This window comes from Cavia porcellus, unplaced genomic scaffold (genome assembly GCF_034190915.1).
Source record: "Cavia porcellus strain 051 isolate PalLab524CR breed Dunkin Hartley unplaced genomic scaffold, mCavPor4.1 scaffold_21, whole genome shotgun sequence".
Classification (NCBI taxonomy): domain Eukaryota; kingdom Metazoa; phylum Chordata; class Mammalia; order Rodentia; family Caviidae; genus Cavia; species Cavia porcellus.
In genome coordinates this window covers 65,413,662-65,431,071 of record NW_026947504.1, presented here as the reverse complement: position 1 = coordinate 65,431,071, position 17,410 = coordinate 65,413,662, and the positions used below count along the sequence as shown (strand labels likewise).

The 17,410-nt window shown below is 36.4% G+C and overlaps 1 pseudogene; it reads right to left on the bottom strand.

The window, feature by feature from the left end:
* Positions 1 to 14,801: 14,801 nt before the first annotated feature.
* Positions 14,802 to 16,282, bottom strand: LOC100719359 (RNA-binding protein FUS-like; annotated as a pseudogene).
* Between the last annotated feature and the right edge of the window lie 1,128 nt (positions 16,283 to 17,410).

Sequence of the window (17,410 nt, the reverse complement as noted above, 5' to 3'; positions counted from 1 at the left end):
CAATGATAATAATAATAGCTATCATAATTGAATGCCAGGTACAGGCGAAGCCTTAAGCTGCCTGCCTGCTGTGTTTTCTCATTTTAATTACTATCACCATCTCGCGAGTGAAAGAAGATGGGTCTGTGACACTGTGGAAACTGAGCCTCAGAAAAGGTGAGGCACAGAAGTAGAGTTTGAACTTGTGCCTCTCTGGTTCCAGTCTGCGGGCTGTTTTCTTTGGTTTTTGTTTGTCTTTCTGTTATACTATGTGTCATAGTTGACACACTGCTTCAATTGGAGAAGTTTAGGACACCCTCATCCTGCCCACGAGGAGGGCAAGGAGATTCTGTCAGTGCCCCGTCTGCCCTGGAGGACGACTACCGTGGGTACAGTATAAGGGAGGGAAAGAGGCTGGCTCTTCACCCTTCTGGCACTTGCTGCCTTTGCTGTCTTCTGCTGCCTTGAAGTGTTGCCCCTGGGCCACGCCATCCTGCCCTGGAGCCAACAAATTATGGACTGAAACCTGCTCAAGAAGTTAAATAAACCTTTCCTTCCTTAATTTTTGGTGTTGAGTATTTTGTCTAAGCAATGAGAAAAATAACCAAGACGTCATGTTGCCATAAATTGCCAGTCATTGTAGAAAGACTCAAATGTGCCATCCAGAGAAGAGCAGTGTTTTCACTCCAAGAAAATCGAAAGTTGCTAAATTTACCCTTACTAATATTAGAATCTAAAAAGTTGGACCTAAGAAGTTGAAGTTAAACATGAAGCAATATACTTCTGGCAGAAACATACCTGGAATTTCCACACACCGTTTCTGGAGCTCCAGGGACAGCAGAGGAATTTGTCACCGCAGGAAATCCACACCCCAGGAGGCTTTGGTTTGTGTCCACCAGCCCACTGCCATCTCCTTCAGGGCCAAAAAAGCCCCAAGTACCAGAGGCAGTGCAACCACTCCATCATCTACAAAATCAGTACAAGCTTCTTAAAAAACAGCTGGTGGGAGAAACATTCTACTTTGATTAACAAAGAATTTTTACCTCTAAGAACCATGTCTTGGGCTGTATTCCCAGGGACAGAGTTGAAGTTGGAGTCAATGGAGAAATTCGCATTTGGTCTGTAAACTTTCTATCCAAATGTCCTGACATATATCTTAACTAAAAGTAATGAAGAGCTTTAGAGCAAAATTTGCCTATAATACAAAACAGAAACATAGAGAATTCTTGGCAATAGTTTAAGCTGATGAAGGCAAGATATTAGCCAGTGTACTGGGAAAGCTGAGACATGGCATGGCATGACTGCAATGGTCCCTGCTTTCCAATCGTAATCATGCCTTTCACCCAGAGAAAAGTATAATACTTTTGTGTTTTAGTGAGGTAAACTGAAGGGAAGATGGGGAAAATCATTACAGTTTCCTTATGTTATATATTTATGATTAAAGATAATAAAATAAAACTATTAGGGAAGCTTATTAAGTAGCACCCTATTTTAAACTTTCAAATAAAATCTTGAGATTTTTAATGATTAAACTTGAGCATGCTCCCTTTTTATATAAAGTTTTATGAATAAAATGTAACCATGTCCTTTCTAACCCAGGCTTTTAGAATCATGCTACCATTAAAATTCTTAGTGTCTATCAATGAGAAACTATACGTGTTGATAATCAAAACTTAACATTGTAAAAGTATAGAAAAATTCTCCCTGTGCAAGCTATATTTTAAAAATTTAAGCTTTTCCTCTTAAATCAAAATGCTTGTTAATAATATAAATGTGTTTTAAAACTAACAAAACTTATTATGCCAAGTATTTCAAAACAGTGATGAAATTCTAACGTACAGGATGCATACATGCCTTCAATATACTGCTCCTAATGATAACGTGGATGTTGCTAAAAGGCACAATAGAAATACAAAAATAATACATAAAGGCTGAAACTTGCAAATGGACTTGTCCCAAGATCACCATTTCCTGCCATCCAAAACCCACCCTTTAAGAAGTTTTGCCCTGTATTACGAGAAAGTTACAAACCAGCGTAAATCTCTTACCAAAATTCAGTCTCTTCTCTTTTTTTCACTGCACAAAATCTAGTTCATAAAATCAAGACAATTTCTCTCTTTACTTAAACGGCTCACCCTTAACCTCCCATTGCATGGGTGCCTCCACTGTACTGAGCTCTCTTTACAGAACACGCCTTTAGACTCTCTTTCTTCACACTATACAAGCATCCCCATGGGAGCTCAAGATAAAACTCCCTTAGATTGCAAAGCTTTACTTTTAAACAATCTGAATTTAATGCAATTCTAAGACTCTTTGCTTACCATTTTAAATAAATGTCTATAGTCCTACAAGAGCTACAAGTGCATCATCGTCACTTGGCACAATCCTTCAAATAGAGAGAATATTATTTTCCCTTCTTACACATGAAAAACTGACAGAGAAATACTTAAGTAATCTATTTAGAAACACTGTATTAGCAAAGAGTGAATTCAGCTCTTCTGAATCGTAGCCCAGTGCTCCTCCCCGTCACAGCTTTTATCCACATGGTGTTAACTGTCCATGTGCCACAGGTTCTCAAATAAAAGACAGAAGGTAACAGCATAAACAGTGGCTGTTGCCTTTGTTTCTCCAGAGTCCTTCACCTTCTTCCTCTGGTCCAAAGTGCAGTGAACCTTCGGGGACCTGAAACTGTCCGGCAGCGATCTGCCTAAGGGGTCTGGATCCAGTGCGATGAAGAACACTGACCCGTCCTTCTCCGCTCTTTTTCAGCCCCGTTTCCCCACCTTTCCACCCTACCACTAGCTTCATTTTTCTTTCTAGTTAAAATAAACCTGACTGAAAACAGCTGCACAGAGAAAAAGGATACCTCAAAGGGTAAGTAGGTCTACATATGAAGAAGTATGAGCTGTGTAAGTAAAGAGATGTCGGAGCGAAAGAGAGCTGTGTAAGTGAAGCGAGAAAGTGTCTTGATTTTAGGACTCGAACTGGTGCAGTGAAAGAACGGTTCCCCTTCAGATGGTGAAACAGAGGCAGTCATATCTCAGCATCCAGGAACACGGGCCTACACCCTGGGGATATATAAAACTCTTAGAATAGGAGAACCAGGCATTGTCACACTTTGGATGGAGACAATCTGTAGGACACAATTGTCTTTCTTATGAATCACTGAAAATATTATGCAAAGTATCAGCAAAAGTACTGTAGGCTGAGGCCTTATTCTTCCCGAGCTGTCTCTTACCAGATGTGTCCTGCTTCTCGGAAAGGACAGATAACACTCTGTATTCATCCAGCTAGAGTCCATCTCTCTAAATAACTCTTTGTTACCTCAAATTCCTTGCCACATTCTCTTTACGCACTCCCTGCCGTAGAGCCCTACGTTAGCCTCCATACACAATTTACAAATTCAGGTGTCTTCCATGTTGTTTGTACTGTATTACTATTTAAACTTTTTCCTATACAAACTAAAAACGGAATTACCCCAGTTTAATGTAATGTTTTCCGTGAAAAGCTGATAGTTTGTCTTTCAGGTGAAAATCTAACTCTATAGACCATTTGTAACCAATTTATTTAACTTGATTATTGTAAGAATTTGCCATGATTTTTCTCTTTTGATAAAGAGTGTTTCATACTTTCATCATCTGAGTCATCTGCAGATCTCAGAAGTCCTTTAACCACAATATTAAAAATTGGAGTAAGAGGATAAATCACAGTTTCAGTTAAATTTTCAAGAGCATTAAAAGTGACTATTAAAGAGCTTGAAGTGAATTTAATAACCCCTAAACCCAGTGATAATCAAATGGGCTCTATCAGCAAGCACTGTATATTTTTATATTTTTTTTAATTTTAATGTTTTTGTAATCTGTACCATTGGAAATGACAAACCTGTTAATTCAGGAATAAGTCATATAAAATTTATTACATGTTACTGAGTTTTGCATCATTTTACTTGTGTTATTATTCTCTGATTAAAATATTCAAACTCTCATAGTTCTCAGACACTGTTGTATGCTGTTTACTCAGCTTTCCATAGGGTTTTTCATAGCGTACTCCTCTTTACTTTTGAATCTTGTAATCTTTTCTTTGCTTGTTTGTCTTAGTGACCCTGATCCTACACTGCCCTGGATTGTGTGCAATCCATTAATTGCCCTTTCTCAGTTTCACAGGTTGTCTCTGACCAGTTTTCCCACCTGGTAGTGTCTATGTTCTTATGATCTGAGTTGTAAACTTTGTTTTCTTTTTTCTCACACCCTCCCTAGCTAAGTACATCACTTCTGAGATTTTTAAGCACTGTTTTCTACCTGCTTTCCAGTACTTTGTCTCTGATGTAAATTTAGCTTCTTGTATCTCAGCTTTTGAACCTGGATGTTATAAATAGCTTAAATTCAACATGGAACATACAAAAGGAATTAAAATTCTAGTGTCCAAAGTATAAAGTATCTGCTTATCTTTTGCTTCAATGTTTCCCCAATATTTTTTGAAGTTCTATTGAGATGTAATTGAAACACCAATAGACTGCACAAACTTAAAAATGATTAATCAGTTTGGGGATGTATATATACTTGTGAAACCATCACCACAAAGATAACAAATATTTCATCACCACAAAAATTTCTTTGTCTGTTTCCAATATGTCCTTCCTTCAAAATCCACTCTAGGCAACAATTAATCAACTTTCTGTCACTATACATTAGTTTGCACTTTCCAGAATTTCACATAAATGGAATCATGTGCTATGTATTCTTTTATGCTTGCCTTCTTTCACTTGCAAAAATAATTTTGGAATTCATCTATGTTTTGCTATGTGTATCCAAGCTCATTCATTTGTATGCTGAGTACTTTCCATTGCATAAATCACAATTTATTTACCACTCACCTGCCAATGGGCTTTGAGATTTTTCCAGTTTAATATTTAAAAATAAGCTTCTGTGAACATTCATGTACAGATGTTTGTAGAAACACATGGGGTTTTCTCCTTTGGGTAAACATCTAGGAGAATGGATAGATCATGTGATAGGTGTATATTAAAGTTTTTCAGAAACTGTCAAAATGTTTTCCAAACTAGTTGCATCATTTTATATGCCTATCGGCAAATAATAAGGTTCCCACTTGCTCCACATCTTTACTAACATTTGGTCTTTTCAATTTTTGCTACTCCAAAAAAGTATGTGATACTATGTCAGGGTGGTTTTAATTTGAAGTTCTTTGATGAGTCAGGATGTAAAGCATCTTTACTTGTGCTAAGGGGCCCTTTGAGTATCTTCTTTCATAAACTGTTCAGATCTTTTGACTATTTCCTTATTAGAATTCTTTGTATATTCTAAATTAAAGTCTTTTGTCTAATGTATATATGGCAAATATTTTCTCCCGGTATGTAGTTTTTGCTTTTTTATATAACTTTTAAAGAAATAAGGTTCTAATTTAAATAATACTAATTTTTTTCTATAATGGCTCATGAATTTTGTGTTCTATGTAAGAAATCTTAGACAACCCATGATCACAAAGATTATTATCTGTGTTTTCTTCATGAAATTGTAGAGTTTTAGATTTTGCACTTAGGACTATAGCCATGTTAATACCTATGAACGATGTGATCTGTTTACCTAATCCAGCACTAGTTGCTAAAAAGGTCTTCCTTTCTTCCCAATGAATTTCTTTGTACCTTTTTCAAAACTCAGTTGATTATAAATGTGTGGGTTTGTTTCTGTACCCTTTATGTTGTTACATTCATCTTTATGTCTTTTCCTTTACCAGTATTAAACTCCTTTAATTTCTGTAGTACCACTATGAATTTGACATCATATAAAATGAGTTCTTTTTGTTCTTTTTAAAAATCACTGGAATTGTATTAAATTCACAGCTATATTTAAGGATAATGAAATATATTGAGTCTTGCAGTCCAAAACTATTGTTATATCTTTATGTTTATTTAGAGTGTTAATTTTGCTCAGAATATTTTATAGCTGATGTTTTATAGTTTTCTATGTAGAGGTTGGGGCATCTTTGTAAGAATGGTCTGTAAGCTGTTTTATAGTATGGTGCTGGAATGAATGATACTGTATATCATGACAAAAGAAGGTTTATTACAGAAATAGACTGATTCCACATTCAAAAATCAATACAATTCAATGTATTTTAGAATTAAGAGAAAAACGATATGATCATTTCAACAGATTCAGAAACAGTAATAATGTTTGTTTATGAAGAAATCTCAGCCAACCAAGAAAAACATGAAATTTCTTTATCCCAATAAAGAGTATCTGTAAAAGCCAACAAATTGTTGGTTTTTATACTAAAGAATAAAAAACTAAATTATTCCTCTTGAAATCCAAAATAAGGCAAAAATGTACCTTTTTAACACTTTTATTCTATATTATTCTCCAGGTTCCAGTCATTGCTCTAGGAAAAAACTAATTTTTGATTATTATTTTAACTTTTTAAATAAAAATTTTGTAGAAATAAAAACTTCTATCATAACAGACAAACTTGGGAAGTCTACAAAATAATTACTAAAAGTGTTTAGTGACTTTAGTAAAGTTGCAAGGTACAAGGTTACAAAATTCAATTATATTCTTACATACTAGAAGCCATCAACTGGAAAAATGAAATTTAAAAAAACAATCCCACTCACAGTAACATCATGCCATAAACTATTGAGTAGTAAACCTGGCAAAGATGTCCAAAATATATACTTTGCTTCTGGTTAAAATTTTAATAGCAAAATCAATTTCACTAATAACTAAAAATATTCAGAATATTTTATCTCACCTTGCATGAATTTTAGTAAGTTATATTTTTCAAGAAATCTGCCCACATTTAAATTATCAAACATGGTAGCATACAGGTATTCATAGAATTCTCTCATTTGTTATTGCATAAAGTATCTACATATAATGAAAATCTCTTCAAAAATCCAATTTTTGTTTTCAGTAACCCTTTATGAATACAGGGAGAAAAGGTTTACTGTTCCCATTGCTGTTCCTTCATTTTGAAAGATTCATGTTCTCCTCTGGCACCATTTCTCTTGAAAGACTGTGTCTTAGTTACTTTTTACTCATCGCTGAGACAAAATACCTGACACCCAAAATTGGGAAAGAAAAGGTTTATTTCTTACAGTTTTTGGAGGTTTCAGTCCATACTCAATTGGCTCCAAGGCAGAGTGGCATGGCAGGGCCGCAGTTCATGACAGCTGGCAAAAGAGAGCAAGACATGCCTTCTTCCTGCCATTACATCACATGCTGGCTCCACCCCTATGTGGGTGTAGCTCTGACACCATCAATCCAAGCCCTAGACAATGAACCAATCACAAAGCACAATGCAAATGCATGAGGCCTGGGGGGCGCCAATATAAACCATGACAGACTGCCTTAGCATTTCTTGATTCTTTTTAATAATTAAGCTTATTGGTACAATTCAGATACGCACAATGAACACATTATCATAAGGAATTTGTGCCTATATAGGGTATATTTTAGTTCCCTTTTCTTTCCTCATTCCCCTCTGCTCTATTCAGTCCCCCTTCCCTTCCTTATTTACAAAAGCTTTGTTTCCATTTTATCCTTTTTCTTATTTTTTTCTTTTCCCTTATATTCCACTCCCCATTCCCCTTTCCTTTTGAGAAATTACTTCATATTTCACAATATCTGTTATAAATTTTGGTCTGTATTTACACTTTCAGTTTCTCACACCAAAGAGACAAGATAATATTTACACATATGTGTCCAATTTATTTCATATAAGAGTATGGCCTCAAGACCCATCAATTTACCTAAAAATGTCTCAAATTTATCATTCCTATGACTAGGTAGCACTCCATTATATACAAAAAATAGCATATCCTTTTTATCCATTAATCAGTTAATGGGCATTTGGGTTGTTTCCAAGATTTAGCTATTACAAACTGTGCTGCTATAAACATGGGTGTGCATCTCTGATTGTGGTATAAGCTTTTAATTGTTTTGGGAAGATATAAAGAAAGGAAACGTTTGGGTCAAATAGAATCTCTAGTTTTTTGAGGAATCTCCACACTGATTCCTTCAGTGGTTGCACCAGCTTACACTCTCATCAACAATGAAAAAGTGTTCCATTTCTCCACAGCTCTGCCAGCATTTGTCATTGGTTGGTTTCTTGATAATAGCCATTTTTTCTGGAGTGCAATGGAACCTGAGCATTGTTTTAATTTGCATCTTTTGAAAGATCAGTGATGTTGAACGTTTTTTTCATGTATTTATGTACTGTCTGTACTTCTACACCTGAAAAATGTCTTTTCATTTTAGATCCCATTTTTAGATTAGGTCTTTAAATTTGGGGATCTGAGTTTTTCAGTTCGTTATATGTTCTGGATAATAGTCCTTTGAAAAACAAATGACAACGATTTTTCCCACTCCGTGGGTTGTCTTTTCATTTGGTTGGCAATTTCTTTTGCCAGGCAGAAGCTCCCTAATAAGGTGAGATAATAGTTGTTGATTCTTTGTAGTATTTACCATGCAGGTGAAGTTTTGTTCTATCTGTTTTCTCTTCCAGCAGATTTAGTGTTTCTGTTCTAATATTTAGATTTTTTATCCATTTCAACTTTAGTTTAGCACATGGTGATATACATGGGTTTACTTTTAGTTTTCAGCATATGGAAAGTCAGTTGTTCCAGCACCATTTATTAAAGAGGCTGTCATTCTTGCAATAAACAAGTTTGGCCCTTTGTCAAAGATAAGATGTCTGGGTGTGTTTGACATGGTTTCTGCCTCCTGTAATCTAATTGATCTTCAGGTCTGTTTCTTTGCCAGTCCCAGACTGTTTTTATCACAGTAAATCTATAGCATATTTTCAAGTCAGGAGTTGTGACTGCTTTGCCTTTGTGGCCCAGAATTGTTTTTGCTATTCTAGGTCTTTTCCAGTTCCAAATGAATTTTAAGAATGTTTTCTCTGTGAAGTACCCTAATGGTATTTTGATTAGCGTTGCATTAAATATGTATAGAAATTTGGGGAATGTGACCATTTTTACAATGCTAACTCTTCCTACCCATGAAAAAGGATATCTTTCCATTTTCTGATCTCCTTTTTCAGAGTACTATAGTTTTTTAATGTAGAGATATTTTACTTTGTTAGATTGATCCCTAAGTACTACATGTTTTTCAATGCTATTATGAAAAATGTGGTTTCTTTAATTTTTCTCTCAGTGAGTTTGTTATTTGTGTACAATAATACTATTTTTCTAGTGTTGACTTTGTCTCTAGATATGTGGCTGAATCTAGTTATTAAATCTAGAGGTCTTTTGGTGGAATTTTGCCAATCAAATGAAAAGACAACCCACGGAGTGGGTAAAAATCTTTGCCATTTGTTTTTCAAAGGACTATTATCTAGAACATATAATGATATTCTATGTAGAATGTCATGTCATCTACAAACAAAGAAAATTTAACTTCTTCCTTTGCTACTTTTATCTCTTTTTTCTTTCGATTGTCTAATTGCTTTAGCTAATGTTTCCACAACTGTATTGAAAGGAATGGTAATAGTGGACATCCTTGCTTTGTTCCTGATTTTACAGGGAAAGATTTCAGTTTGTGATAATTTAGTATGATATTTGTAATAGATGACTTTCATCAAACTGAGATAAAACCTATCTATTCCAATTTGTTGTAGGGTCATAAATGCCTTAGATTTTGTCAAATGATTTCTCTGCATCTGTTGGGCTGATTATTTGTTTTTTGACCTGGTTCTGTTAATATGGAATGTTACATTTATTGACTTGCTTATAATGAAGCATCCCTGCATCCCTGGCATGAATCCTACTTGGTCCTGTTACATAATACTCTTCATGATTTGTGCATTCTGTTTGTTAGTATCTATTTAAGGATTTTTGCATCTGTCTTCACTAGGGAAACTGACCTGTAGTTCTCTTTTGTGGTTAGGTCCTTCTCTGGCTTTGGTATGAGGATAATACTTGTTTCCAGGAATGACTTTTGAAGTATTGTTACCCTTTTAGCTTCATGAAAGAATTTGACAAGTAATGGCATTAGATCTTATCTAAATTTCTTTTAGAATTTATCATTAATCTTTTAGGACCTGGACTTTTCTTTGTTGCTAAGTTTTTAGTTAGATTTTCAATTTCATTGACTGATAGTGGGTTATTTAGAATTTATATTCTTCTCGATTCAGTAACTCATATGTTTCTAGGAATCTGACAATGTCTTCTGTGCTTTGTATCGTATTAAAGTTTCTCAGCATAGGTGTTGATGATCTAGATTTTCCCAGGATCCCATTGTGATCTCACCCTTTTCATTCCTAATTGAATGAATTTGAGTGTTTTCTTTCTTTTTTTATTTTTGATAGATTGGCTAAGGGTTTGTCAATTTTACTTAACCTTTCAAAGAACAAACTTGTTGATTCATTTATTTTTGTATTTTTTAGTCTCAATTTCATTGATTTCTGCTCTGATATTTGTATTTTCCTCCTTTGTAGGAGCTTTGGGCTTGATTTGTTCTTTTCATAGAAGTTTGATGTTCAATCTTAGGTTGTTTAGCTGAACGTGGTGGTGTACACCTGTAATCCCAACACTAGGGATGTTGAGGCAGGAGGATTACTACAAGTTCAAGGATAGTCTAGCCTAAAAAGTGAGTTCAAGGCCATTATGCCAAAGCATAGTGAAACCCTGCCTGAAACAGGATAAAAGAAAGAACAAAAGAAAGAAGAGAAAAAGAAAAAGGGCAGGCAGGGCAGTGCTCAGCAGCATAAGTGCCTGCCTGGCAAGTGTAGGGTCATGAGTTCAATCCCCAGTACCAAAAAAGAAAGAAGAGAAAGAAAATTTTTAAAAATTAGATTGTTTCTTTAAAATCATTTTGTTTCCCTGATGTGCAAGTTCGCTGCTATTAATTTTTCTATTAGGACAGCTTTCACTGTCCTCCATAAGTTCTGGTATATTGTATCAGCATTATAATTTAATTGTACATATTATTTAATTTTTAATTTAATTTCATCTGAGACTCATTGGTTGTTCGGTAGGGTGCTATTTATTTTCCACATGTTTACAGAATTTTTGTGGCTTCTTTTGCCATTAATTTTCAATTTCATTGCACTATGATCCAATAATATTCATGGGATAATTTCAAGTCTTTTACATTTATGTAATCATGTTCTATGGGATAGTATGTGGTCTATTCTGTACAACATCCCATGTGTCACTGAGAAGAATGTGTATTCTGATGTGGGGTGGAACACTTTGGAGTGTTCAGTTCAGATAAGTCCATTTGTTCACAGATTTGGTTCATTTCAGAGATTTCTTCATTGGTTTTTGTCTAGTTGATCTATTTGTGATAATGGGGCAAAGCTTGCATATATAATCTTATTTGATTTTTAATGTACTTTAATATTTGTTTTATATGGGTGGGTGCCTCATATATGGTACATATATATTTATGATTGTTACCTTTTCTTCCTATAGTTTTCCCTTAATGAGAATGTAGTGTCCTTCTTTATCTCTTTCAGTCAGTCTTGACTGGAAGTTCACATTTTCTGTGAATGGAATAGCTGTCTTCACATGGAGCCTTATTTTCATCCTATAACTTTCAATCTATGAATTTCTCTTTGAGTTAAATGTGCTTCTTGAATGCAGTATATTGTTGGGTCTTGTTTCTTGATCTATTCTGCTAGTTCTTTTTACTGTATACAAATTCCTGGTTGAATTAAGACCATTCCCATTGATGTCTATATCTGATATGTATTGGTTGTATTCATCATATAATTTTCCTGTCGATGATTCCGCATATTTTCCTTCCATTTAATTGCTTCCCCTGCTTGCTGGTGGATTTTTCTACTGTCACACTTGGAATTGCGGGCTTATTTCCTCTTTCTAGAGTATCTTTCAGGATTCTTTATAGGACTGGTTTGGTTGTCGGGAACTTCTTTTGTTGTTCTTTTTTTTTTATTTTATTTAAAGAAAGACTAAACAAAACAGAAAATAGATAGAAATAATACATACGTTCAGAGAAAAAAACTAACAGTAAGAAGTCACTAGTTGATGTTTACATATTGTCGTTTTACAAATAGTTGTTCGAGATACAAAAATGGAACATATAAAGTGAGAATTCAAAGAGCAAGACTGCAAACAGTTCTGTTGAACTGTCCAACAAAAACTTAGTAACATGGTTGTCAATCCTATACACTTAAATATACCTGCAATTATCCATCTCTTCATTTATGAACAAACTAGAGCAGGCTAATATCACTCTGAAAAAAGAATAATACTATTGCTAGGTTTCACATTATGACACTCCAGGATCAGCACTCGGTATTTTAGTGTCTCTTTTTCTTCAAAGTATCTGTTCATTTCATCATGTGTCATAAGATCAGTTCTCATAAAGTGTTTACAGATTCCACACATGCATGAGTCTTAACACGTATTTCTATCCTTTCTATATCAGAGGAAGAAACGAAACAAAGCAAGACAAAACAAAACATATTCCTATAAACACGAAACAAAAGAAAATATAAGACCATTATACAAAGAGTTCTACCATGGTTTCTGTGTTGTCTCTTGTTATCTCCAATAGAATTGGCTATATCATCAGACAAAGTATAATTGAATATATCAGTACATAACAGTATTAATAAAAACACAACTTTGTATACAGTATAGAATGTCAAAAACCGGCAGTTATCAAACCAAAATGTGTATTGTTGAGTCTTGTCATCTTCAGTGTAGTTGCCCATACTCTCAGACTTGATACTATTAATCATATCAGTTTTGAATAAAGCCTTCTCTGCCTCATTTCTGTTATGCTCCTTTTTGCCATCAGTTGTCTGCTTGTCTTCATTCTGTTTTCTGCTCCATTCATTGAGGCCTCTCTGCCATTGTTCCTGGAATCCTAGTACTTTTCTCTCTCTCTAGAATGCCCTGCAGTATTCTCTGTAGACTTGGATTGGTGGTTGCAAATTTCCCAAGTTCTTCTTGTCTTGGAAGCATCTTGTCTCTCCATTAATTTCTAAAGACAGTTTATCAGGGTATATCAATCTGGGCTGGAGGTTGTTTTCTTTCAGGGTTTGGAATATTTCACTCCAGGCTCTTCTTGACTTGATGGTTTGTATCAAGAAGTCTGCCATTATTCTGATGGGCATCCCTCTATAGGTTATCTGTTTCTTGTTTCTAACAGCTTTTAATATTCTGTTCTTATATTGAATTTCTGGGATCTTGATTATTATATGCCTGGGTGTAGCTCTGTTTTGGTTGTAGCTGGCTGGAGTTCTGTATGCCTCATATATCAGAATATCATTTCCTTTTCCTGTGTTTTGGAAGTTTACCTTAATTATTTCTGTGAATAACCTTTGTAGTTCCTTTGTTTGTACCCCAGCTTCTTCATTCACATTCTTTTTTCTCAAGTTATAGATCCTTTTGTCATCTTCTAGCCTTTGTATTGTTACTGCTTGTTTCCTTGTTATTTTTAAAAAGTCTTCCCTTTCATAATCCCACATTGCAAAATTGTCTTCCAGTTTAGATAATCTATCCTTAGTTTCTTTCAAGCTGATTTGCCATCTTTCCATAGAGTTTTTAATTTCCTGATGATCTCTTTGACTCTTCTTCATGTATTCTATATTTTTTATATTCATCATCAAATGGTTCTCTCCTTTGAGTTCCTCCCTTCTTCCATCTGTGTCTGCTTGAAGGGTGCTTAGTATCTCTTTAATTAATCTTCTTATATCTTGTTTTATTTGGCTAAATATTTCACTTTTGAACTCGCCTATGAGGTCCTGAATATATCTCTTTAGGTCCACTGGTGCTGTGTCTGATATTGCATGTTTGCTCTTCTCATTCTCCTTTGTATTTACCTGTCCTGGGTCAATGTTCTCAGGGTTAGGATCTGGGGACTTTTTCATGTTGCTTCTTCTTCCCATCTTTTTTACTTCTTCCAGGAGGCCCCAGTTTTTTTCTTTGCTGGTTATAATTCTTTTGTTCTTTAAACTGGATAATTTGTCATGATCTGTTCTCATGTTCATTTGTTCTTTTCTCATCATTTCAGTTTTGCTATTCAGCACAACCCATTTTGAAACACTGTATTTTTTTAGTCTTAAACTTCTTAATTTTTTTTTTCAGGTCTAAAGCACCCATTTGGTTCTCTATCTTCTGAGTGTTTCTTTCTTCCCATATATTTCAAGGTTATTTTCCTAACTTCCTAATCACAGAAAATATGGGAAATTTTATAATATCTGCTTTAAAGTCTGGATCTGATGATTCCACAGGTCACATTGATTTTGATACATGTGATTATCTTTTCCATTAAAGATATAGATACATCTTCCCCAGGTTTGTATGTCATGTAGCTTTTTTATTATAACCAAGCAGTATGAATTTATGTTTTAGAGATACTGAGTCCTATTATAATTCTCTAGAAAATGGTGATGCTACTGTTCTGCAGTAATCAACTATGCAGGCTCAAAATGCAAGTTCCATCTTGTCATCTCTGGACAGTGATTCAAGATTCAATCCCTGTGTGATGCTAGCTGAGTCTATCATTCCTGTTTGCACTTCAAGGATGAACCTGAGACTTATGCAGAGAATTAGAGATCCTTGCATCTCAGTGTCATTTCCCCCACAGTGGTATTCTCTTCTCACTCTCCAGCTCTCAAGTGTTCCTTTGCTTAATTACTTTTACCATAAAGGCTAGATTTCTACTGAGATTTTAACTAAAACAGTGGTTTTTAATGAGAACCAGAGGTATGGTACAATGATTACAATTACATATTCTGACACCAAAAAACCCCACCTGTGATCAGGATTGGAAGGCTACAAAATAACAAGGGTGACACTGGGTGCAAGAGGAAAAAGTTGTTTCAGAATCTCAGAACCAGACTAATCCCAGCCTTTCCCTGTAATCCTGTGTGTGCTCATCCCTAGAATCCATCTTGCCAAGGCCAAAGCCGCCTCTGTCCCCGCCATCCTGGCCCCCTCAAAAGCCTCCATGATGCCCTCCATTGCCCCAGTAGCCTCCCCGATCATAGCCTCCTCTGCCACCACAACAATCATCTCCGTAGTTATCCCCTATATGGAAGCCTCCTGAGCCATCTGGTTTAGGAGCCTTACTTTGATTGCATTCATTTCTCCAAGAGAAGTTCATTTTCTCACAGGTAGGATTAGCACACTTATAGTCACTAGCTCACTGCTGTCCTCCACCACCACCACCTCCCCCGAAGAATCCTCCTCAGTCACCACCACCACTGCTGCTACCTCTCTCCACAGCTGATGGGTCCTCCTCTCCCTTGGCTTCTTTGATCATTGCCACCATGTCGATTGAAGTCTGCTCAATGAGTAGCAAATAAGACCTTGATAGGATTCCCAGAGAATTCTTTACCATCAAACTGGTCAAATGACTATTGCCTCTCCCTTCAGCTTGCCAGTTTCCCCGTCTGGGTACAAATCAAACATGAGTTGCCCAGTTTTCCTATTGGTCTTAACAATGCCAGTCTGCTTGAAGTAATCAGCTACAGACTCAATTGTAACAGTCTCATCCAGGCCTTGAGCAAATTATCCTGTTCAGAATCATGACATGATCCTTGGTCCCAAGGGCCACCAAATTTATTGAAGTCACCTCTGTCACCTCCACCCATGCTGTCTCTGCCTCCATGGCCACCTCCTTGACCTCTGGGTTCACAGTCACAACTGCTGCAGTTGTAATCACTGCCACCACACTTGCCTTGGCCCCAGTGGTCCTGTTGGCCTCTCCCATAGATGCCACCACCACCACCACTTTGGTCCTGATAGCCATAACCACTGCCACCACTCATGGAGAACTGATCTTGGCCATAATTGCCTCTGCCACCACCACGTCCACTGCTACTGTTGTACTGGTTCTGTTGTCCATATCCCTCACGCAGATTATAGGAGCTTTGCTGCTTTCCATGGCTCTGTTGTTGTCCACCATAGCCAGATGGTTGGCCATAGCCCCCATTCTGGGGCTGCCCATAGCTGCTGCTCTGAAAACTGCTACCATAACTTCCCAAGGTGCTGCTGTGGAAGAGCTGGCTGCTGACCACAGCCAAGATAAGAGGACTGCTGCCCATAAGATGATTGGGAACTCTGGCTACTGCCATGACCACCAGTGGAGCCATAACCCTGGGGAGCTGACTGAGTGCCATAGCCTATGCTGTGTCTGTCCATAAAAAGAGTCACAGCTTCTCTGCCATAGCCTGAAGTGTCTGCCAACTGGCCATAACCACCAAAACTCTGCTGTCCACAGGGCTGATTGCTCTGCTGGGGTAACCCTGCCCAGGCTAGGTGGGGGAGGCTTTGGCTTGCTTGTAGGGTATAGTCGTTTGAGGCCATATCCCCACATGCGCACACAGGCTGACAAGCAACAAGTTTCCACCAACACCTCGAGGACTCCGTGTTGAGATTTTAGCTGTCCATATGCCATCACTTCCTCAGTGTTCTGTACAAGTGACTCACACATAGGGTAAAACTGTAAGAAGGCAGAGGAATAAATGGAAGAGTTATCATCATAAAGTAACTTGTCCAAATTTTGTCTCTCCTCAACAATCTTCGTGCTTTTATTTACTTTTCAGACTCCTCAGGGTTTTGTTTGTATTTCATCAGAATCTATAATTGTAATTAGTGAGAGAGACAGGCTATTATGAGTTTATTTTGTCATGTCCAAACAAAAATCTCATATTTAATCCTGAGTACTGGAATATTTAACTGCCTTCCTAGTAATTTAAAAAATCCCAACAGGGGCATGTAGAAATGTGCAGATGCATGCATGCATGCATGCGTGTGCGTGTGTGTGTGTGTGTGTGTGTGTGTGTGTTCATTTGCATGTGTATGCCTGTGTGCTAAGCACCTTATCTGTGTCTTGTGAACTTCTATAAATTTATATCTCAAAGTGTTTTGGCACATCTTAAATAAAGTAATGGGAATGAGGGCCCAGTAGTGTCTGATAGCTTATAGACATTAGTAAATATAAATATTTGATTCTTTTCCAACTACTAAGTATAAAGCACACAGTATGGCAATGACTGTTTTTTAAAACAAAAATAATAGCTTGATAGAAAGTTGAGCTGCTTAGACATGTCGGCATCTAGTTATTATAGACACAGAGTGTTTCTCTTCTTATTAATCATGTCACTCCTTCATTTTCTCTTATTTACTCTCTCTCTCTGTTGATAATAATCATCCATGTCACTGAGACTACACTGCATTCAAGCACGCCTATATAGCATTAAACAGAGACGAGTCTATTTCCCTAGTTCAACGCCATCCTAAAATCTTAAGTCAAGTCTGTCTGTTTTGCATCATTGTCACATACAATGGGATTGCCTGAAAGGAAACTACAAGAAAAACAATAATCTTCTAAATTCAAACTCTGTTCAAAGTGCAGAAGTTCTCTGTATGGAGCCAAGAATACCAAGGTGCAATACATGAGCTGTACATACCATTCAACAATAATTAATAAGA